Here is a 16791-nt window from a genome sequence, read left to right as displayed (position 1 = left end):
CACAGAAATAAAGTCTCTTCAATAAATTGTGCTGGAAAAACTGGACAGCCATATGTAAAAGAATGAAACCAGACCACTTTCTTATACCATATACAAAAATAAACTCAAAATAGACTAAAGACTTAAATGTAAGACCTGAAACCAAGAAATGTTTAGTAGGAAACATAGGCAGTAAGCTCTTTGACATTGGTCTCAGCAATATGTTTTTGGATCTGTCTCCTCAGGCAAATACTTTTTCTTGTGAAAACTGTAACACATTGATAAAAGAAATTGAAGACGACACAAAAATAAATGGAAAGATATTCCATGCTCAGCGATTGGAAGAATTAATATTGTTAAAATGTCTATACTACCCAAAGCAATCTACAGAGTCAATGCAATTCCTATCAAAATTCCAATGGCATTTTTCACAGAAATAGAACAGATAGTCCTAAAATGCATATGGAACTGCAGTAGACCCTGAATAGTCAAAGCAATCTTGAGAACAAAGAATAAAGAACAAAGCTGGAGACATCAAACTCCCTGACTTCAATTGATGAAGAGAAGAAATTGTGGTATATATTGATATATACAATGGAATGCTATTCATCCATAAAAAAGAATGAAATCTGGTCACTTACAACAACATGGATCGACCTTGAGGGCATTGTGCTGAAATAAGTGAAATAAGTCAGGCAGAGAAAGACAAATACCATGTGATCTCACTCATATGTGGGACCTAAGAAACAAACAAAAACCAAGCTCATAGATAAAAAGAACAGATTGATGGTTTCCAGAATCAGGAAATGGGAGTTATGTGAAATGGGTTAAGGAGGTCAAAAAGTACATTACAATTGTAAAATAAATAAGTCAAAGGGATGTAATGTGCAGCGTGGTGACGATAGTTAGTAAGATTGTACTGTATTTTTGAAAGTTGCTGAGAGAGCAGATCTTAAAAGTTCTTGTCACAAGAAAAAACATTTTGTTTAATTTAGTTTTAATTATGCATGGGGATGATTGTTAATTAGACTCATTGCGGTGATCATTTTGCAATATACACCAATATCAAATCATGAAAAAAATTTAGAAGAGAATTAAGTATAACAGCAGTTAAAAAAAATAAAGATGAGGCATTTTCTTTTTTATGCTATTTGTTTTCATACTTGGCATTCTAGGGCTGGTGGTGTTGGTTTGGGGTTACTAAGCCTCATACTCCTGAAAAGTCATACAGGAGAGTGAGTCTACTAGCTCTGGAGTATGTGAGAACAGCAACCACACAACGCGGGATTTGGAGGTGGGCAGGCACACACTCACATCACACTCCGCATCCAGCCTGCAAAGTAATCTTGGGCAAATTACTCATCTATCCAAGTCTTGGTTTTCTGCATTTTAAAAACAGGAATAATAATCCTCACTTGGCAGGATTGCTGTGAGCCCTAAGTGAGATTGAAAATACGTGACCCAATCTGTGTCACAAATCATCTGTTCTGTAAGTGTCTCTTTCCCTCCTGGCCTTTATTAGAGTTTTCAGCATAAGTAAGTGTGTGGTATTTTAAGATTTTTAAAATTCATTCTCCAAAGCTAGACTGATGGGGTGTGAATCCCAGCTCTGCCGTCTACTAACTGGATGACGTTGGGCAAGTTAATTTCTCAGTGCCTCTGTTTCTTTATCTATAAAATGGGAATAGGGACTTCCCCGGCGGTCCAGTGGTTAAGACTTTGCCTTCCAATGCAGAGGCTGCAGGTTTGATCCCCGGTCAGGGAACTAAGATCCCACATGCCTCGCAACCAAAAAACCAAAATACGAAACAGAAACAATATTGTAACAAATTCAATAGACTTTAAAAATAGTCCACGTCAAAAAAAAAAATCTTTAGGAAAAAAATGGGAATAAACCAACCTAATAGGGTTTTTCTGACAATCAAATGAGTTAAAATATGTAACATCCTTAGAACAGAGCTTGGCTATATAAATGGTAACTATAAGGTTGGCCAAAAAGTTCGTTCGGATTTCTCTGTAAGATAGTACAGAAAAACTGGAACGAACTTTTTGGCCAACCCAATATTATTACATTATCATTACTGTTATTATTATCATTTATGTTCTCACTCTTTATGCAAGAAAAAAAGGCACAGTTTACACACAATATCCACAAAACAATAATATGTCAAATAACAGATGTAACAAAAGATTTGTTAAACCTTTAGGATAAAACTTCATTGAGAGCCTTAAAAGAAGATGATGATGAATAAATGATGAATACCACGTTCATGGATTGGAAGACTCAATATCATAAATACCTCAAGTCTCCAATAATTAATCTGTACGCAAACCTGACTTTAAAATTCTTTTGGAAGAGCAAAGGGACAAAAAGGAGTTAAGGCAATTTTGAAGAAAAACAAAGAGGAGTGACTTGCCTTACCAGTTAAACACCAAGATTTACTACTGAGTATAGCAATAAAGCAGTTTGGTATTAAAGCAAGTAGACGTGACTCTCTTCCATTGTCTTAAAAAACAAAATGCACTGAGATATTTATCCTGTCAGTTCTTGGGGTGGTTAGGTGAGGTCTGGGGCAGCCTTTTCCAAATACTCCAATGTGCTGTATGAAGATGATCATTTTCTTTGTGTTCATAATGTGAAAAGCTTACAAAGCACTGGAATAGACCAGTGGACTAGAAAAGAGAACTCAAAGAGATTCTCATATACATGGAAATTTTATCATGTCCAAAAGTAGTGTCATTACTAATCTCTTAGGACTGAAAGGATTATTCAAGAAATGGTACAGCTAGTTTTATATATATATTTCATATATATGTATATATATGAAAAAATTTTTGTTTTTCTACCTCACACCATAAGCAATAACCAATTTCACATGAATTGAAGATTAAAATATAAAAAAGAAAAATAGTACAAAGTTTTAAAAGAAAATTTAGGAGAATATTTTGATACCATGAGATCAGAGAAGAACTTAGCAGAAGCAGAGAAAGCACAAACTATAAAATAAAGTACTAATAAATTTGACTATAGACATGACCAAAACAACCAGGAGTATAGTCAGATGACCAATGAACCATCTGGAAAAAAATTTACAACTTACATCACAAAGAGCTAACGTCACTAATAAATTAAAAACCCTCTTGCAAATTAATAAATTATAATTTCATATGAACAGACAGATCACAGAAAAGTATACGTAAGTGGTCTTTTAAAAACCTAAAAATATTTTATTTCTGTGCCAGGAGTTCAACTTCACTAATAGTAGCAGAAATGCAAATTAAATCCACATTGAGATACTACTTTTTACCTGTTAGGATGGTAAAAGTCCAGAAGTCTAATTTATGGTAACATCCATGGTGTAGGAAACACACCCTCTTACAACACTGTGGGGTATAAATTTTTACAACCCCTAAGGAGGGAATTTGGCACTATCTATTAATTACAGTCTCATATATCCTTTGATCATGCATTTCCATATCTAGGAATTTGTCCCTTAGACATTTGCACAGATGTGTGTAATGATAAAAGAACAAGGTTACTCAGGGCAACATTGTTTGGAAGAGCAAAAGATGGGAAACAACCCAATATTAATCGGTAAGTGGTTAAATGTAAATTACAGTACATTCATACTACTGAGTATTATGGAGCTGTAGAATGAGAAAAATCTTTAGTGTAGTACTGATACGGAATAATCTCCAAGATATACAGTAAAGGAGAAAAACCCCTCAAGATGTGTAATTGTATATACAGTATGTTAATATTTGGGCTGGGGACTTCCCTGGTGGTCCAGTGGTTAAGACTCCAGGCTTCTACTGCAGGGGGCGTGGGTTTGAGCCCTGGTTGGAGAACCAAGATCCCCACTTGCCACATGGTGCAGCCAAAAAAACCCCAGAAGAACAATATTTGGGTTAAAAGGTAAAAGAGACAATTTATCTTTTGCTTTTTTATGTGCATAAAATAATTTTGTAAGGATATTGAAGGAAATTGGGTGACTAAGGAAGGAAGAGCCAGAGAAGAGAGACATCACTATATGTTCTTCTGTACCTCTTGGATTTTGAGCAATGTGCATGAAATGAAAGGTTTATTTACTCATTTGTTTGTTTGTTTATTTATTTACTTACTTATTTAGGCCGTACTGAACAACTTGCAAGATCTTAGTTCCCTGACCAGGGCTTGAACCCAGGCTATCGCAGTGAAAGCACTGAGTCCTAACCACTGGACCGCCAGGGAATTCCCATATTTATATTTAGCAATTAACTATTAATACATTGAAATTTAAAAATTTTATACAATTAAAGACATCATAAATATATGAAAGGATAAATCACATACTAGGAGGCTGTCTTTTCAACAGATGTTACTAACAAAAGATTAGTACCCAGAGTTCCAGTTCAATAAGAAAAAGACAAACAAGTCAATATTAAAATGGACAGAAGATAAGATGAAAACATTCACAGAAAAAGAAACATGACTGGTCAATTAACATCCTTAAAAGACATGTATTCTAACAATTAGAAAATTGTAAATTCAAATAAATTGCCATTTACTGCCATGAGGTTGGAAAATATTAAAAATTCCAACCACCCCAAATGTTGGTGAGGATACAGGATATGTAGAACTCTCAGGCCTGCTGGTGGGAGTGTAAATGGCTGTTAACACATTAGACGGCTACACAGCTCTAAAGTAGAAAATATGCATACCGTTTGACACAGTAATTGCACTTTTTCGTACGTATCTGTATCGTAGAAAACTTCTAGCACTTGTTTATGAAGAGACACATGCAGAAAATAGTAATTGACATACTGTTGGTACCAAAAAAAAAACAACAGGACAATGGATAACTAATGGTATAGTTACAAAATGAAATATTACATACCAATATTCCAGTTCTAATATTCCTATATATATGTATATATGTACATATTTAGATATACATACATATATATCAACATGGATAAATCTCAAACACACGAGGTGGAATGAAAAGCCAATTTTAGAAAGATACTATTTAAATAAAATTTTAAAACATTCCAAATGATTCTATATAATGTTTGTCCTTATTTACATATACAGCAAGTCTTAAAAGTACACTGGAATTAGAAATTCTAAATTCAAATAGTGGTTCCCCCTGGGCATAGGGGGAGGGCATAGGGAGAGGGAGGGGTACCTGTGGGATGGTTTCCATGTCTGCCATATTTTGGTTTTTGTTTAAAGTCTCTCATTGAAAGAAAAAAAAGAAAAAGGTAACATTTTATAAAACTGGTTGGTTGTACCTGACTATTATTTTCTGTACATTTTAATGTCTGAAATAGTTCATTAAAATAAAAAAGAACCCAGAGATTTAGCATAGAGCACTAAAGAGCACAGATTTTTCTGGTTAGGGTTGATGTCCCATCTCTATCATTTGTAAGCACTGTGACCCTGGAAAGTCTCATAATCTCTTTAAATCTCATTTTCTCCAGCTGCAAAATGGGGATAATTAGAACAGTTATAAGATGGGGTAAGATAAAGATTGAACAAGGTTATGAATGAATAATCCTGGTACACAGTAGGTGCTTAGTAAATATTAACCAATATTACCATCGTCTCCATTTGACTAGGGGAAGGGCATTCTTGAGTCACTTTGACTCTTCATTTCTTAACTCTAGAAAGTGAGATTTTGTGCATTAGATCCCAAGAACTTATTCCTCTTCTAACTGCCAGTTTGTACCCTTTGACCCACATCCCCCCAATTCCCATACCTGCAGCCCCTGGTAACCACACCTCTACTCTCTGTTTCTATGAGTTTGGCTTTTTTAGATTCCACATGTGAGATCATACAGTATTTGTTTTTCTCTGTCGACTTATTTAGCATAATGCCCTCAAGTTTCATCCAATAAAAATGGTCAGGGCTTCCCTGGTGGCGCAGTGGTTGGGAGTCCGCCTGCCGATGCAGGGGACGCAGGTTCGTGCCGCGGTCCGGGAAGATCCCACATGCCGCGGAGCGGCTGGGCCCGTGAGCCATGGCCACTGGGCCTGCGCGTCCGAAGCCTGCGCTCCGCGGCAGAAGAGGCTGCAGCAGTGAGAGGCCCGCATACCGCAAAAAAGAAAAAAAGGTCAGATTTTCTTCTTTCTCATGGCTGAATAATATCCCATGATATATTTATACCATGTCTTCTTTAATTCATCCATTGATGGACACTTAGGTTGCTTCCATATCTTGGCTATTGTAAATAAAGTGACAACAAACATGAGAGTGCAGACATCTTTTCGAGATCTTGCTTTCATTTCCTTTGGATGAATACCCAGAAATGGGATTGCTGGATCACATGGTAGTTCTATTTAAAATTTTTAACAATACTGTATTATACACTTGAAAGTGACTTAAATGTTCGCACACAAAAAAGAAATAATTATGTGATGTGATGGAAGTGTTAGCTAACTCTGTGGTAGTAATCATATAGCAACATATAACTATCAAATCAACATGCTGTACACCTTAAACTTCACAATGTTATGTGTGTCAATTATAGCTCAACTTAAAAGAAAAAAGGAAGTGAGATTTTGGTCTCCTGTCTCGATGAAACGTAACTGAAAATAAGGAGATAACCTTGGAACAATTTTTTTTTTAAGTCTGCCTTTAACAGAAGCTTAAGTTTTGACAAAAGCTGCTAATTAAGTCTACAAGGAAGATACAGTACTGATTAAATCAGCTGTACCTGCTAGTGGACGATCCTCCGAAATAAATGAAGAGCTATCAAATTCTTCCAGCACTGTGGGGCTGCAGTTAAACGCTCAGCTCTTTTGGGCTCGTTCTCATGTAATCTGCCAGGATACCCATAGTGGCACTTACTGCAGACTTCTTGGTAGGAAAATAGGGAAAAAATACCTGAGCAGTCCTTCTATGATTATTCACTGTGCTCCTTCTGAGTACCATCATTGTACAGGGGCTAGGAGTGACCCTGAAGTGCCCCTGCTTTAATAACTGAATCATCCCACTGGGGAAACAAAGCAAATACCAGAGCACAAATGCCTGAACAATGTGACAAAAGTATGTGATTAATTGCTTCATTGAGTGGTAAACACAACAAGCCTGGGGAATTCACACAAGGGGGCAGTGGATGAAGGCTGCAAGAAACAGCTCCAGCTTTGGTGTCAAGACAAATGGAAGTTGAAAGCAAGCCCCCTCCCACCTCCACAGGAGGCGTGCTCTTCCTTACCTTCATGGTTACCCATATGACTTGCATTAGCTAATGGGATGTTAGCGGAGGTGATGTGAATGAAGGCTTCAAAATGCTTGCCCAGTTGGGTTTTGAGCCTCTTGTCATGAGATTGTTGGGGAGGATAAACGTCTCCTCTACGCTCTTCACTTCAGTGTATGGGGGCCTGCAGATTAAAGCAATAAAAGACAAAAAGAGAAAAGGCACACACTTTTTTATTAATATTTTACACACTTGAGAATTTACAGAAAAAGAGAAACACAAAGAAGTGGTTAGACTCAGAAGCTCATATACCATTTTAACAAAGGAAAAGGGGGTTGAGGTTTGATGTTTTGTGGGAAGTAACTAAGAAATATATGGGGAAACTAACGGAACATAAGGGTTATTTTAGAAAGATTTTTTTAATGCAGACTCATCTCAGTGCTGACTCTCCATCTCCAGTGAAAAGAGTTGCTCTCCTCTTCCTGGTATGAGAGAGGAGAGGACACCTTCACAAAGGGAAATTTATGCCCTAATTTTGGGCAGAAAACAGAAGGGCAGAGAACTCTTCCTGCATCTTCTGATTCGCAATAACACTTATGTCAAAGTGGTATATTTGGGAGTTGCATATCCTGATCTCATTCAACATGCCCAGTTACCTGCTTACCCCAGATGAATAAAAGACACACGGAGCATGGTTGGACCCACCCTACAGCCTGGAACCAAGCCCAGACTAGATCAGCTGAACCACAGCCAACCTACAGGTGCCTGAACGAGAAATAAATGCTTGTGGCTGTGTGCCACTGAGATTTTACAGTTACTCGTTCCTGAGTATGATTGCAACAGTAGTTTATTCATCTGTAAAATGGGAAAAATGTGTATCTTATTTGCAGTGGTATCATGAGAATTAAGTGAAATATGAACCTAATATCTCACCCTGAGGATACAAATGAGGTCATGTTAATATTGATACCCGACCTGCTCATGAGGACATTCCCTTCCTGGAAGTGGGTCCATAAGTAGACCTTATGTTTCTCAATGTTGGGGTGTGCCCCTTCACTCACCAGCCCCTGGTCCCCACAATTCTACCAGGGTACCACTCTAAGCTCAGGTTCTTCATTATTTATTGGCTCGGGCTGGTCATTTGGTGGAACTGCCGTGGACACTCACCAACAGAGGGTTTGAACTTCATGATGCAGGATGGCTTGGTTCATTTACTTAACAAACGTCTATAGAGTACTGAGCGACATATTTCAGCAGCACACTAAGCCGGATTCATGACTTAGGGTAATGGTGCTGATGAGAAGAATGAGGATAGAAAATACTCTCTCCCTCATACCGGGATTAACATATATACACTATTGATACTATGCATAAAATAGATAACTCGGGCTTCCCTGGTGGCGCAGTTGTTGAGAGTCTGCCTGCCGATGCAGGGGACACGGGTTCGTGCCCTGGTCCGGGAAGATCCCACATGCCGCGGAGCGGCTGGGCCCGTGAGCCGTGGCCGCTGAGCCGACACATCCAGAGCCTGTGCTCCGCAATGGGAGCGGCCACAACAGTGAGAGGCCCGCATACCGCAAAAAAAAAAAAAAAAAAAGATAACTCATGATAACCTACGGTATAGCTCAGGGAAGTCTACTGAATGCTCTGTGGTGACCTAAATGGGAAGGAAATCCAAAAAAGAGGGGATATATGTATTTGTATAGCTGATTCATCTTGCTGTACAGTAGAAACTAACACAACATTGTAAATCAAGTATATTCCAAAAAAAATTAATTAAAAAAAAAAGAAAAGAAAATACTCTCTCCCTCACTTAGTATAAGTCCATTATTGACTCCACAGCCTGCTAGGGCCCCAGAGAGTCAGAACTGAAACAGCTCTTTCAAATGGGAAATATTTCCAGAATGGCGGAGTTGAGATTATTTGTAAACCCAGTCTAGTTCTCCCCAGTAGCCCTGAGGGCCTGTTGCCCAGTCTGGGTCCCTAGGGTCAATTTCCTCCCTGGCTTCTTTAAGGACTTTCTAAGCCATGGCCCTCAATTCTGTTAGGCATGTCTGAGCCCCAGGCATGAACCGCAAATCAAGACATGTTCCCAGAAGACATTCTAGGCTCCATGCAAATCTGAGTTTGCAAATGGTTTCTTGAGAGAGTGGGTATCCTTTGACTACTCCCAGTGGATAGATGGGATCCTACTTGGACCCCTGCTTATAGAAATAATGTCTGGAAAGTACTAGGTGAATGGTAGGTAGACAAGAAGTGTTGGTTCTCTTCTACTTCCTGGAAGAGAGGAAATGCGAGCTGGATTATGGAGCAGCTGGAATGAAAAAGAGAGGGGCCAGATCTCCAGGCCCACTGTGAGGAAAAAAGCCCAATCATTGTACATCAGACCCCGAAGATAGCTCAGCGATGACAGCTAGACCAGTAAAGTGGGCCCAATGGCCTGCTGTTTGCTCGGGCTACACAGCAAGTAGTTCAGGCCAGGTGTCCCTGCTCTGGGCGATTGCAGACCTGTGGACCCAGAAGACATCCTTTAGGAATGAAACTATTTTAAGGTCTCCCAGAATCCCCAAATTTCCTAAAGTCCTAATGAGTACTATTTTTCTTACATTTGTGACTCTTCTTCAAATGTTAACATTATTCATTTAAAACTATTACTGATCTCTGTTAGCTTTAAAAAAAAATATTGAGACTATTTTTTTAGATCAGTTTCAGGTTCACAGCAAAATTGTAGGGAAGATACAGAGATTTCCCATAACTCCCAGCACCCCACACATGCACAGCTTTTCCTATCATCAACATCCCGCACCAGAGTGGTACATTTGTTATAATTGACGAACCTACGTTGACACATCATAATCACCCAAAGTCCAGAGGTTACATTACAGTTTAATCCTAGTGTTGTACATTTGACGAGTTTGGGCAAATGTATAATGACATGTGTCCATCATTATGGTATCATACAGAGGATTTTCACTGCCCTAAAAGCCTCTGTGCTCCCCCTAGTCATCCCTCCCCCCCCCCCGATCTTTTTTACTGTCTTCACAGTTTTGCCTTCTCCAGAATGCCATATAGTTGGAATCATACAATACGTAGCCTTTTCAGATTGGCTTCTTTCACTTAGTAATATGCATTTAAGTTTCTTCCACATCTGTTTATGGCTTTCTAGCTTGTTTATTTTTAGCTCTGAATAATATTCCATTATCTGGATGGACCACAGTTTATACATTCACCTGCTGAGGGGCATCTTGGTTGTTTCCCAGTTTGGGCAGTTGTGAAAAAAGTTGCTATAAATATCTGTATGCAAGTTTTTGTATGGACCAAAGTTTTCAGTTCATTTGGGTGAATACCAAGGAGTGCCATTGCTGGATTATAGGTCAAGAGCATGTTCAATTTTGTAAGAAACCACCACACTGTCTTCCAAAGTGGTGAACCCTTTTGCATTCCCACCAGCAATGAATGAGAGTGCCTGCTTCTCCCGTAGAACCAATACCCTTTCCTGTTCTGTGACCTCTCAGCAAGGAGTTCTGCCTGGCTGAGTGGCTCGGCCACAGGAGGTGGCAAGAAGGGTGAGCCAGACCAGTTAGCACAGATTGACCCAGTACATTTTCTTCCTGGAGTGAATAGAAACTAGAAAATAAGAGCTCTCCTTACAGTGTACCAGCTAGTCTTTGTTCCGAGTCCCCTGTTTCTTTAAGATGACCTACTAGGAGAACGACCCTTGGTGTTTCTAGTGCCTTAGACATACCCTCTAAAGAATCATCTCAATCTGTCTCAGTGACATGTCAAAAGTGTTTGCTACCCTGCAGCTTCTTGGCCTATTGAGGGACCAACTAACATTCTCTGGCTTTCTTTTTGAAAAGTCTCTAGAAGGCATGTCCAGGTCTGTTCAGAGCCTGCCTTTTCTGAGCTTACTCATTGCTGAATTCCCAGGTTGCGCTCACCAACAGGGGCACCACAGCCCAGCAGGAGCTCTCTGTTCCATGTGCCCACCCTCACTTCCAGGCCCTTGCTCACAAGGTTCTCCTCATTTGACATGTCCCCTTCTATCTGCTTGGCCCCAATTCTGCCCATCCCACAAGCGTCAACCCCACCTCTGAGACTACCTGGCATTTACTGGCTACCACTATTGCCCTTGAGCATCGAATGCCTTGAAACATCCCTTGTCTTATCTTGGTAATGGTTTACAAATTTATTACACTCATGTGTGTTGGAAATATGTTTTTTTATTTTGTCTATAATCTAGCCTTCCTTCTGAGTGTGTGTCCTCTGGGTATTGGTGGGTGGCGGGGTAGAGGAGTAGAATCAGGAAACTGTTTATTCCAATGTAATAAACTAATGTTGTGTCATCAGGTAGTTTAGTTTCTTTAGGTAAAACGCCTGCTCTCTCAGAATCCCCCTCCCCCTACACATAGACACACTATTCCTCTGTAAGATGGTATCAATGTTGGAATTTCTGGTGTCAAAAAAATAACTCAGGAGACTGCAAATAAGGAGTTTATTTAGGGTCTTAAGAATTACATTTCAGGAGGCACAGATTTGGGTAACCTGAAACAGTGTTTTGAGGAAGAGAAAGAAGCACTTATAAAAACAAAAAGCCACAAAGTTTTTAAGAGTTGCCTGGTAAGAATTGTGACTGACTCTGACCCTGAATCAGAAAATATTTGTCCTTAAGGAATCACAAAATTGTTTTAAGGTAGAGGTATGAAACATATATAGACTGTCACGAGTTATTTTAGGGTAAAGATTCAATAAGCATCTTGAGTTTCTGGCAGTTTTTCTGGGTCACTTCATCAGGTCAAAAGGTCAGATTCCATCCAGGCTGATGTGCGTAAGTCACACTTCCTTAATGACCTCCCAGCTCCATTTTAGAGAGCTCCTTAGCAATACCGACTCCGTTTTGATTTTCCTTTCACAGTGGGATGCTTGTGGTGATGTGTACAATGTCTTCATACTGTCTAGTCATTGCGCCAGCCTCTGAAGCTAATACCTGCTTCAGGAAACTTGTGGTCGCTTCCCTCATCTTGGGCATTGCTTCCAGACATCCTCTCCAGCTTCCTCTTACTGATGGGCTCCACTTCTGGCTCTCACTGGTGTTTAAAGATTCCCATAGCTGCAGTCCCTGCTAGAGTTCTGACAGCCAGCACCCTCAGCGACTTTCCACATCTTCCCTCTGGGGCACGTAAAACTTTCTGGACACTTTTTTTTTTTTAATGTTACCTTTTATTTGACAATGCTTCCTGTGTAATATAATATACCAAATATGCATCATTAAGTATCTCTCTTTGAGATGCTTCAGGACAATATCGCTTCATTTTCCCTTAATAAAATCCATTTCCTTTCTTCATAACTTTGTTTAGTAGAAACACAAATCTTAGTTTTCTTCTATACTGAAATGTTTCCCTTATTATTTCTAGTAGTTTAATTACATCCACATAATAATTTTTAACCCTTAGAAACCTTAATCTCCAGCAAAAGCCAAGAAGGAAGTAACGGTGAACTGTTGGTCATATTAGCATTTCCTGATTGGCAAGCTTATAAACATATTCCACAACCTCTACAAATGCACATTTTCTCATTGCATAATTTCTTTTCTCAATGTGGTATAAGGTGTTTGTCTGGACACCTTCTAACCACACAGAAAGCTGGCAAGACTCAGGGAAGCCAAACTCAGGCTCTTCCCCTTGGCTACAGCAAACAGAGGCACTGGTTGAGCCCCAGGTATGGTCAGGGGTCATGGCGCCTTCCAATGGAAGCAGGACAGATCTCTCTATGCCCCAGGATTCCCCTGTGTTTAAGTTTGAGGGTCAGTCCTCCTGGGGACTTGAGAGGATATAAAAAAGGAGAACTATGGCATCTGTCTTCCTCCTCTAGACTCTGTTTTTCTCTTCTTTCTTTTCCCCACCACCCTTCAGGCTGGAAGGAGTGGATCTTTCTCTTACTTCCTTTATTATATTCTTTTAACCATAGTATCTAGTTGTCACAAATGGAAGGGATACTGTCTCTACACTACTGATAGAAAAATCTATGAACTAGTCCTCCAAACCTATCCCTTGATATACTAAAGATTGTAGGAAACTGATCTCTAGCAGGCTTAGTTTGCTAGTCAATTATCCTGTTCATCTGAAATCAAATATCTGCTTTCTTCTACCCTCTGGTTGTAAGCTTCAGGGCTCTCTCTGAGGGAGAGGGCTGCAAAGGAACATGAGTTATAGAGGAAATTAAAATATACTGGTTCAATATTTGCAAATATTAACTCAAATTTCATCTTGTTTAACACTTGTGCTTTTATTTAACTTTTTATGTTTGTTGGTCTTGTCTCTACAAGTAAGTAAAATGCTTGTTTTATTCACCAGAGTTTCACACACTGTTATATACAGAGTAAAAGAAAATTAGAAATAAAATTTTACAGCTTCGTTGAGATATAGTTGACATATAATATACTGCACACACTTAAAGAATACAACTTGATGAGTTTTGAAATATATATACACAAGTGAAACCATCAACACAATCAAGATAAGGAATATATCTATCACTCTGAGAAGTTCAAAAAGCATCCTTCCGCCTACTTTCATTCCAATCCTTACATGCCCTAGGCAGTCAGTGATCAGCTTTCCGTCACTATAGATTAGTTGGCGTTGTCTACAATTTTATTTAAATGGATAATTTTTAAATAATTTGATATGTACTCTTTTTTTTTTTTTTTGGTCTGGCTTCTTTCACTAAGCATAATTACTATGATATTCATCCATGTTTTTCGTGTACCAGTAGTTCATTCCTTTCTATTACTGGGTAGTAATCCATTTTATGGATATACCATAATTTATTTACCTATTCTTTTGCTCATGGACATTTGGGTTGTTTCCAGTTTAGGGCTATTACAAAGAAAGCTATTATGAATGTCTGTGTACAAGTGGACATGTATTTTCATTTTATCTTGGGTAAATACCTAGGAATGGAATGGCTGGGTTGTATGGGAAGTGGAGTTGCCAGATTTAGTAAACAAAAATACACAACACCCAAATAAAATTGAATTTTAGATAAACAACAAGTGGGCTTCCCTAGTGATGCAGTGATTAAGAATCCACCTGCCAGTTCAGGGGACATGGGTTTGAGCCCTGCTCCAGGAAGATCCCACAAGCCGTGGAGCAACTAAGCCCATGTGTCACAACTACTGAGCTTGCGCACCACAACTACTGGAGCCCAAGTGCGTAGAGCCCATGCTCTGCAACAAGAGAAGCCACTGCAATGAGAAGTCCACACACTGCAAGGAAGAGTAGCCCGCACTCGCCTCAACTAGAGAAAGCCTGTGCACAGCAATAAAGACCTAATACTGTCAAAAATAAAATAAATAAGTAAAAAAAAATTTTAAAGCCATATAAGTATATACTTAAAAAAAGATGAACAACAAGTAATTTTTTTAGTATACATATGTCCCATGTGATATTTAGGACATACCTATATTAAAATTTTTTCACCGTTTACATGAAATTCAATTTTAACTTGGTGTCTTTTATTTTATCTGGCAACACTAAATTAGGAAATGTACTACTACTTTTTAAGGAACTCCCAAACTTTGTTTCTGAAGTGATTGTATCATTTTACATTCCCATGAGCAGTAAATGAGAGTTTCATTTGCTTCATGTCCTTGTCAACACTTAGGATAATCAGTCTTTTGAATTTTAGCCATTCTAGTGAATATGCAGTCATATTACAATGTGGTTTTAATTTGCCTTTCTATAATGACTAATGATGTTGAGTATATTTTCAGTGTGCTTATTTGCCATCCCTATAGCCAGCTTGATGAGGAGGTTATTTTGTTCAGTTTGTTTCCCCTTTTCTTGTATTGCGTTTCTGGTCTTCTCTTATTGAGTTACAAGAGTTCATTACATATGCTATATTCAAGTCCTCTGTCATTACATTTTTTGCAGATATAGTCTCCCAGTTTGTGGCTTGCCTTTTCATTTTTGTAACAGTGTCTTTTGAAGAGCAAGAGTTTCTCATTTTGATCAAGTCCAATTTACTGATATTTTTATTTATAATTCAAGTTTTTTGTGTCCTACATAAAAAAATCTTTGCCAAATTCAAGGATATTGGTATTTTCTTCTACAAGTCTTATAATTTTAGTCTGTACATTTGGATCTAGGACCCATTTTGAGCTAATTTTTATATATGGTGTGAGGGAAGGATTAGGTTAATTTTTTATTTTTTTGCTTTTGGCTATCAAGTTGTTTTATGAAAAGATCTTTTTTTCTGTAAGGCAGATACACTTTTTGGCAAATTTGTTGAAAATCAATTGACCGTATATATGTGGGAATTTCTGGAATCTCTATTCTTTCCCATTTATTTGTCTATTTTTATGGCAATACCACACTCACTGTCTTAATAACTGTAGCTTTATAATAAGCCTTAAAATCAAGTAGTGTAATTCCTTCTGTTTTGTTCCTTTTTTTAAAACACTGCTTTAGCTATTCTAGGTCCTTTGCATTTCCATATAAATTTTAGAATCAGCTTGGCAATTTCTACCAAAACATCCTGCTGAGATTTTGATTGTTATTGCATTAAATCTGTAAGTCAATTTGAAGAGGATCAACATTTTGAAAATATTGTCTTTTGATCCATGAACATGGTATATATCTCCATTTTATTTAGGCTTTGCTTAATTTTTCTTGGTAATGCTCTTAGTTTTCAGAATACAGATCTCATACATTTTTTGTTAAATTCACCCCTGGGTATTTTATATTATCTGAGACTGTGTGTTGTTTTTCACTCCATCCATCCACCATATCCATTCTCCAACTGATGGACATTCAGGCTGCTCCATCTCCTTGCTCTCTCAAATAACGCTGTGAGAAATATCCTCCCTCATATTGGACCTGTGCAGTTTGTGGAGCCCATACCCAGGAGGGCTTGCTGAGTCATAGATACTTAATTTCACCATTACTGCCATATTACTCACCAGTTCGCCCTGCCAGTGGCTAGTCATGGGAGTAACTATTTCCCCATATCCTCAGGGTATTACGTGTCTTTCTCATTTTTGCAAAAATGATGGATATGAAGTTATAACTTTTGATTTTAATTCATATTTCTTTGACTTCAAGCCAGGTTGAGCAGCTCTTTATCTATTTGTAAGTCATTAAATTTTCTCCATTCATGAATTACCTGATCACAGGTTTTGAATATTTTTTCTACTGGGTTTTCTGTTTGTTGTCATGGTTGATTAGCATGCATTCCTAGTACATTTTGGATATTGATCCTTTGTGGTGTTGGATGTTGCAAATGCCTTCTTCCAGTCTGTCACCAATCCACCAAATTTGACTGTGGTAGATTTTTTTGAATAAAAATCCTTCATTTTTGAAGAGGGGAAATCTATATATTGTTTTAAAAAACCTTTTCTCATTCAAAATGTGTAAAATATTCTCCTACTATTTCCCCTACCAGCCTTGCAGTTCTACTTTTCACAGTTAAATCTTTAATTTCTTTGGGATTTTAAAAATAAAGGACATGAGGTACAGTTTCAGTCTTATTTTTCTGCATATGATTGGCCAATTTCCTAATTCTACTTATTTTTTTTAATTTACTTATTTATTTTTGGCTGCATTGGGTCTTTGTTGCTGCACACGGGCTTTC

This window comes from Delphinus delphis, chromosome 5, assembly GCF_949987515.2.
Source record: "Delphinus delphis chromosome 5, mDelDel1.2, whole genome shotgun sequence".
In the NCBI taxonomy this organism is placed as follows: domain Eukaryota; kingdom Metazoa; phylum Chordata; class Mammalia; order Artiodactyla; family Delphinidae; genus Delphinus; species Delphinus delphis.
This window is presented reverse-complemented; position numbering follows the sequence as displayed.